Source organism: Poecilia reticulata, chromosome 16 (genome assembly GCF_904066995.2).
Source record: "Poecilia reticulata chromosome 16, P_reticulata-male-v2, whole genome shotgun sequence".
Taxonomy (NCBI): domain Eukaryota; kingdom Metazoa; phylum Chordata; class Actinopteri; order Cyprinodontiformes; family Poeciliidae; genus Poecilia; species Poecilia reticulata.
Genome location: NC_088845.1, coordinates 2,684,981 through 2,692,769, shown reverse-complemented (window position 1 = coordinate 2,692,769; position 7,789 = coordinate 2,684,981).

The following is a 7,789-nucleotide window of genomic DNA, read 5'->3' as shown; positions in this document are numbered from 1 at the left end:
GCCTGCATGCGCATGTAAGCGTGTTTATGTGCAAAGCTTGTTTGGGCAGCCTTTTTTTTTTTTTTTTTTTTTACATCTCATTGCAGGTTTAACACTTGGAGACATTTGGAGGTTTCTGTTGATGTTCGGAGACATTTGGAGGCAACACCTACCTTCCCCGACCCAAAGGTCCCGGAGGCTGCAGCTGTAAGACGTCTAGCTGGAAAGTTTTAGCTCCAATTTTGGTTGATTGTCTTTAAGAGGATTTAAATCCTTTCACGAGGGCTGAAAATAAAAGTTGCTTTTTACTCTTTTACAATAACCAGTAGATTGGACCGACAATCCTGTATTGTTTGTGACTAAGCAGAATTATCCTTATTGCAGATTAAACCTCCTGTCTAAATTTGCACTAAGATTCTTTTTTACATCAAAGTTGATAGAAAAAACCTCCAAAGCTTTCCTGTCAATAGAACGCAACAAAGGACCTCCAGAGGAATCGCTGGCTGCAGAAGTCTCTTTATAACTAACTGGGACCTTTAAAGCTTCGCTCTGTAAAGGTTTAACTGTCAGCTCTGCTGCAATCAATCCACAGCTCCAGCTTAAACATTTAGCAGAAAGTGAAGTGGTTCCAGTGCAGACCTCAGCAAGCGGCAGCTCCCATTGTAGCCTTTTGTAAGTGATCATTAACGAACATGTGCTCCGGGGCCTCCGGTGGCTCCCGGGGAGCCCGGACTGATCACCACAGCTGTGTATCCATTGTGCTCGCCCGCAGAGACAAAAAATAACACAGGACCGGGCTATGTGCTGGAATTTATTGTATTTATTTTCCGGGGTGTAAACATGTAAAGGTAGAAGTGAACAGCATGGTGAGGAGGCAGAAGGAGGCGCGAGGAGAGACGTTTTAAATCTGAAAAACAGGTTTCTGATTCTTTAAAGGTTGTTTTAGGGCAAACATGTGAACAATGAATCAGTTCAGAGAGAAAACATTGTCTTTTTCAGGTCTACAATAATTGAAGTTAACCCTAAATGCACAAAACTTTATACTGTCTTAACATAATACTGTGTTGAAAGTGTTTTAATCTGGTTATACGCGGCTTTCATCTTTTTTTCAGCGTGTTTTTATGTTTCTGTGTGTTTTGGTCCTTCTCTGGCTGTTGTGTTTTGTAAACTTATGGAGGCCATTTTCTGCTTTCTGCTGCAAAACAAAATCTGTGTAAAGGTCCAAACAGAGGAGCCGCAAACCTCCACAAGAACCGCGACAACATGGACAACACTGAGCAGAACCAGCTTCCTGGAACATGCTTCTGCCTTCTGCTTTATGCTGCTTGTCATTTATCTACATTTTAATAACAATTCTGTTCTTAAGTCAAGTTTTTTTTTCTTTTTTTAGTTTACAAGGGCCGTGTCCTGCAACATTCAGATATTTTTTGGTTCCTGTTTTCTCATGAAGTTCTGCAGTGTCGATAACAACCTAATTATTTATCGTTAGATCCAGGAATCATACAAGTTGCAGGATTCTGTCTGCAGGATTGAGATCTGTGACGAATAAAGTCATTTTGTTGCACTTTTAACAGCTTTTGCTACTTGTTAAGAGTTGATGGTTGTGATTCTGAACTGGTGTCAGTAAAAATTAGATAATTTTTCCTCAGTGAGAAGTGAAATGATGGAAACTCCATGTTTTCTGTTTGCTTCCTGTCCAGTGAAGCTGACATTAGAGTCATTTCCTGTTTTGATCTGAAACTCTGTGAACTTTTGCTCTTTGTATATTTTAAATTTTTTCCACATCTGGGTTCTTGTATCTCACCTGTTCTTCACCGACTTTAACTTTACCTGTATAGACTCTGCTAGTCTGCATGCAGTCAGAGGAGAAGAAAGAGTTCATGGACGTTCAGGTAAGCATAGTAAAATATAAGGGCAGTGAACTCCTTTCAAATACAAGACACCCCCTGTAAAATAACCACCTATTTTAATAGTTCACTGACTAATAACACCTTAATATGCATTAATTCATTACAGTATTAATAGTCTTGGCATTAGCCCAGAAGCTAATGGTCTTTGTCATCTTCACTTTTGGAGAAGATCAACAGATTTATGTTCAGGCACAGAGAATTATGGCTTTTGCTGTAACTAAAACATCCATCCATCCATTTTCTTTACATCCTTGTTCCTTAGTGGGGTCTGGAAGGTTGTTGGTGCCTCTCCAGCTAACGTTCCGGGCGAGAGGTGGGGTCACCTGGACAGGTCGCCAGTCTGTTGCAGGGCAACACAGAGACACACAGGACAAACAACCATGCACACACACACTCACACCTAGGAGCAATTTAGAGAGACCAATTAACCTGACAGTCATGTTTTTGGACTGTGGGAGGAAACCGGAGTACCCAGAGAAAACCCACCATGCACAGGGAGAACATGCAAACTCCATGCAGAAAGACCGGGGCTGGGAATCGAACCCAGAACCTTCTTGCTGCAAGGCAACAGCTCTATCAACTGCGCCACTGTGCAGCCCGTAACTAAAACATTTTACTAGAAATTGGTTTGGGTTTAAATGAACTATAATGGGTGCAGGGATGGAAAAGAAAGCAAAAAAGTAAAAAAAAAAAGAAAGAAAAAGGAGCAAAAAGTTAAAAGGAAAGGAGACAAGAGTGGAGGAGAGAAAGAAAGATAAAAAGAATACAAAGATAAAAATAGTTACTTCTACACTTGCAGAAAGAGAGAGAAAACCCAAAGAAACCACAGCGACAAACATCTGCATGTATATCAACAGCAACATCACAGAAAGAGCAGCAGGAAAACGTGTCGCTCCTGGACCGGCTGCTCTGCTGACGCCAGCCAACAGAGAGCCAAGCAGCGTTTCAGCTTCCAAGTTACATTTTCTCCTGAATATATTACTTATGTTCTAAGAAACAAAGAAAATCTGTAGAAAACAGCAGACAGGTGAGGATGGATACCTGTCCTTTGATAGACATGACTCTGCATGGCTGTTTTCTGTTTGTCTTTATGGTTTTAAGGTCCTACTACAACTTCTCTGTCAGGTTAATGTTTGGTCTTTGACTAGACCAGTGCAGATAGTCCTCTATGTGTTGCTGTCTACTCTTACAGGAGAGGGTTTCTGCTTCAGCCCTTTCAAAGAAGACAATTGTTCAGATCAATTGTTCTATCATGAACTTTAACATTAAACTGAGGCATGAAGAGCCTGAGAATAAAATGTCATCTTTTAACTTATTCACCTCTGGTTTCCCAGAGGATGACTGTAATTCTCCATCTTTTCCTTTCTGTAGTTAGACCCAGATTACATTTTTAGATTCACATTAAAACCCAAAGTAAAGCATTTAGTTATTGCTAGTAAATCTCTGAGATCGGAACCAGATTTGCTCTTAGTTGTCTTGTGGTTATTTTTTTCAGTTGGTACTTTCATACATCCACACACAAACAGATAAACTAAAGCAAACAACAGAAATTCAAGGCTCTTTGTGAATACAAGCATGACGTTTAGCTTCCAGCTAGTTCTACACTTTAAAACTGGGAGATTTCGAGACTCCATCTCTAACTCGTTGCGCAGAATCGCATGCTATCGGCCTCTTCATGCTCCGCTGCAGCTTCTTTTGCTTTCACATGCCAAGGGATCATGAAAGAGTGCAAACAAGTCATTGATGGATCGGACGGAGCACACTAAACGTGAGGGTTGACCTCCCTGCCCCTCCCCTGTTCGGCTCCCCAGGCTGTTTGAGCAGAGCGTTCGGATCAGGACCGCTGTCCGGCCACTAATGGAGGCGACTAACTTTCAAGGGGTCCCGTATCTTTGATGGTTGGCGCGCTAACAATGTGTTCATTCTGCGGCTGCGTAAGAATTGCCCAGCAGGGTTCCAGCAAGGAGGGAAAATGTAAACGGGGGATTAGCTGGACTAGTGGCCCCAACTTGTCGTTGATGTTAATTAGCGTTAATTAGGACCGCCTTCGTTTTGCAGATTGGACCAAAAAGTTGTGGGCAGTTTTCGGCCTCAGGGTCAGATTCTCATGCACGCTTTTTCACACTTCCCAACATAAGGCCGAACTCTTTCTCATTATCTCTCAACAGTGTGGCTCTCATACCCTGACGGCTTTCCTCTGTTTGCTCTTCGCTCGTTGTCGGAGACCATTTGCTCTCGCCACAATGACTCCTTTTCACTGGGTTTGATCTCCGCAGCGATCCATCCTCCTCTTCTCCAGTGATAAAAAAAAAAGGAGAAAAACCTCTTTGCGCAGCTTAGAGCTCCTTCCCCCCACTGACATGTGTTTGCTGGTCTGTCCACTGATCCAGGGAAACAACAGTAGAAGGATTTGGGATCTTTTTGGCTCCTGAGGTTCCTGAACTGAGACATAATCGGCCACTTTGTTGGGTCGGTTAACCCTGTATTGTTCCGCTGGCCCCTCAGCTTGCTTGGATGGCAGCTTTGTGCAACACGTTCATGTCCCTCCTACCTGGAGCTTTTTACTTTTTTATGCTCAGTCACTCATCCATGAGGCCCGATGTCCCTGCAGGATCCAGGAGGTTGAAACGAGGGAATCTCAGAGTGGGTGATGTTTCTCTCTGGTCAGCACCTGGTATCACTTTATTAACCCTCGACTGTCTTGACCCCGAAGAACCAAGAAACAGCGGGGCCAAAGGGCGCCTCAAGGGAGTGTGACGCAGGAGGAGGAGAACGGGTGAAGGGGTGCAGGACATCAGCGATGCCCAGCGATGACTTTACCAGTACGGTGACCCCCTTGACCCTGACACCCCAAACCAGAGCCGTCCCTCCTTGCAGCTGCTGATTCCCATTGGTCTGCCATGTGCTGCTGCAGACGCAGGAAGAAGGCACGGATAGCGAGGAACGGCAAAGAGAGGTCAACTGCTGGTCAGAGGATTTTATTGGGAGTCCAGGAGGGAGGGAGCTGCAGTGGGAGAATGCATTAAAGACCACCGTCTGAGATTTTAACTACAGGGAGGGGAGTTCAGCCTTTTCTCCAACCCTGCAGACATTTAACATTCAGAACGAGGAAATGCAACGAAGTTACGATTCAACTTTCAGCTGCTCTAATGGAGGATTTTAGGAACTACAGTCTGGATTCATCCCTTTGATTGTTTATGTGTTACCTTCTAAGAGACTTTTCTGTAATAATTCAAAGGGGAGATGTTATGTAAAATTCACATTTTACACATTTTGTTCTTCCATTCTTGTTTCTGCTTCTTCTGAAAAATCCCACATGCTTAATGAAAACACTTTTTTTGACAATAAGTTAATGTTTTAATAAGCTGTTTTGAAAAGCTATTCAGTGTAACATCACAAATCAGCAGGCATTTTCTGTTAGAGCCTAGTCGGTTACCTAGCAACCAAAGCTGACATCCAGCACATTTGGTCAGCTGGTTTTAAGGATGTATGTGCACAAACCACTTGCTGCATTCTTAATGGTTGTGCAGGAGGTTCCACTTCTGCTTTTCACAGATGTACAGTTGTATAATTGCGCATCTGTTTGGAGCCATTTTCATGGAGGTGTGTAGAGGAGTTACAGGAGACGTGGCCAGCAGCAGCTTACTTGGACTTAAAGTGACACGACTCCATGAAAGAAAAATAATCAGAACTAACCAGACTGAAATCTCATTACCTTAAAATGAGATTTCAGACTTTTATCTAGCACACAGACTTATCCTAACCTGCTTAAGGAAGCGGAAACAGTCAGTTCCAGTGTTTTACTTCGAACTTGGAGTGTTTTTCTTTCTGACCACATTAACATTTACCTCATATTAAAGTCGTTCTGATCGGTAGTTCCGGCTTTCTGGAGCTTTACCAACGTGTTTCTTCAGATTTCGGTTTCTGTCCAGTACCTGAGCATTTTTTCCTCTTTAAATGTTAAGTCACTCAAAGCCGACCTATGAATCATTCAGGCATAAAAACACTAATGGGTGAGTCATTGTTATCTCTGTCCAAATAACTCATTTCAAATTTGATCTTGTGCCACTTTGTTCCCGACACTCTGGCTCAGATTCAACATGCTCCCATCTCCTTCCCTCAGATTCAACATGCTCCCATCTCCTTCCCTAATTTTATGAAATAAAAAAAAAAACAGCGTTTGAGTGACAGTTAAGACAACAATGATCCTCATTAGCTAATAGAGCATCCTCACAGCAGACACATTGCTCGTTCATGGCACTGACGATCTCTTGGGCCATGTAATTATCATGGGATGGAAAGCCTGTGGAAATTCCTTCAAAGAGACGTCATCCTGGAAGATTAGGGCTGATCCAATCCGGGGTTGCAACCGCTCCGAGTTCAGGCTCCGAACTCTGGTTGAGCCTCTGATTAAGTCAACAGGGATTCAGCATCCGAAAATAGAACCAGCAGGAAAAAGTTTCATCCTCTGACTTTCTGTGAACAGATTTTTTCTAAAATCCTCAAAATTCTCGAGCTCCAGCGATGATCACACTTCAGATTCAATAGAGGAGAGAAGTTTCCCTTTTAAAATGCGTTTAATGACTGAAACAGCTGGACGTTGTTAATTATGATGGAGTTTTATTTTTAATGTTTTGAAGTGTAATTTTGAGAGGAAATAACAGAAAATGGGATTAAACTGAACTTAAAGTTTTACCACAATACGTTTTGGTGATATTATGATAATTAAAGTAAAGATGATTTTTTTTTTTATGTGACTTCATGAGAGCAATCATAACCCCACAAAAACAAATAATGCTTTGTGAAAACTTCTTTATTAAACTGCAAACTGTATTTAATCATATTTTCAAATGTATTGATTGGAACAAACAGTGGAGATAATGCAGACAATAATTAGAATTTATCGTGACAATGTTATTATGATAAGAACATTTATTACAATAAAAAAGGCCCATTCCCAGATTTCAACATCACAATAGTCCACAGAATGAGCTTGTTACCTACTGACCTTCTTTTCTGGACTTGCAGATGTGACTCCTTCACGGCTCCCCGCTGAGCTGCGTAACCGTCTTCATGTCAGGGCTTCTCTCTCCAGAGGGGACACATTTCAGCCTTTCTTTGCTTTTCGTCAGGCACACACTCAGACTCCTGCGCAGCGGCCAGGAAGACATTGTGGAAAACAGGGTTATCTTCTGACCCAACCCCTGCAGAGCAGCGTCATCAATGTTCTGCTGCTGGAGACCAAAGAGTCCCACGGCACTGCCTTCAGCCGCCGTCCGCGGCCTCATTTATTGCCTGATGGCAAGTCCCCGTATGATAAGTTATTCTAAATATTATGATCTGGAGGCAAAAGAAATTTAAAGTTCAGGTTAATAGAGTTTAGCCGTCTGGGAAGGTGTTTCGATAGTGCAGGTGGTGGTTCAGTTCAGAAGATGTCTCATAAGCTGCGTTTTTCTCTAATGTAAAGCACAAACATCGAAGAAACACAATTTTGAGGTGTTTCCATTAAATTAGAAACAATTAAAATCACACAGGAATAACTTTGTTATATGTGAATATGGAATATGATGCTCTCAAAGCTTTTCCACTAAACCACAGGTGTCAAACACAAGGCCCGGGGGCCAAATCTGGCCCGCCGCAGCTTTTTATGTGGCCCTCTGGACTCCAAATTACATCAATAAGTCCTTCCAGTTTTTCACAAATCTGCAAAAATCACACAAAATCAACAAATTTCCAAATTTTTTCCTGATTTTACTGCTAATTTTTTCAAAATTGGTCAAAAACGTTGAATCCGTAACCGATACGACGAGTGATAGAGTCACATTTGACATCATACATTAGCGTAAATATTGTAAAAAAAATAATGATTACAAATGTTTCTTAATATTCACCACAAAATC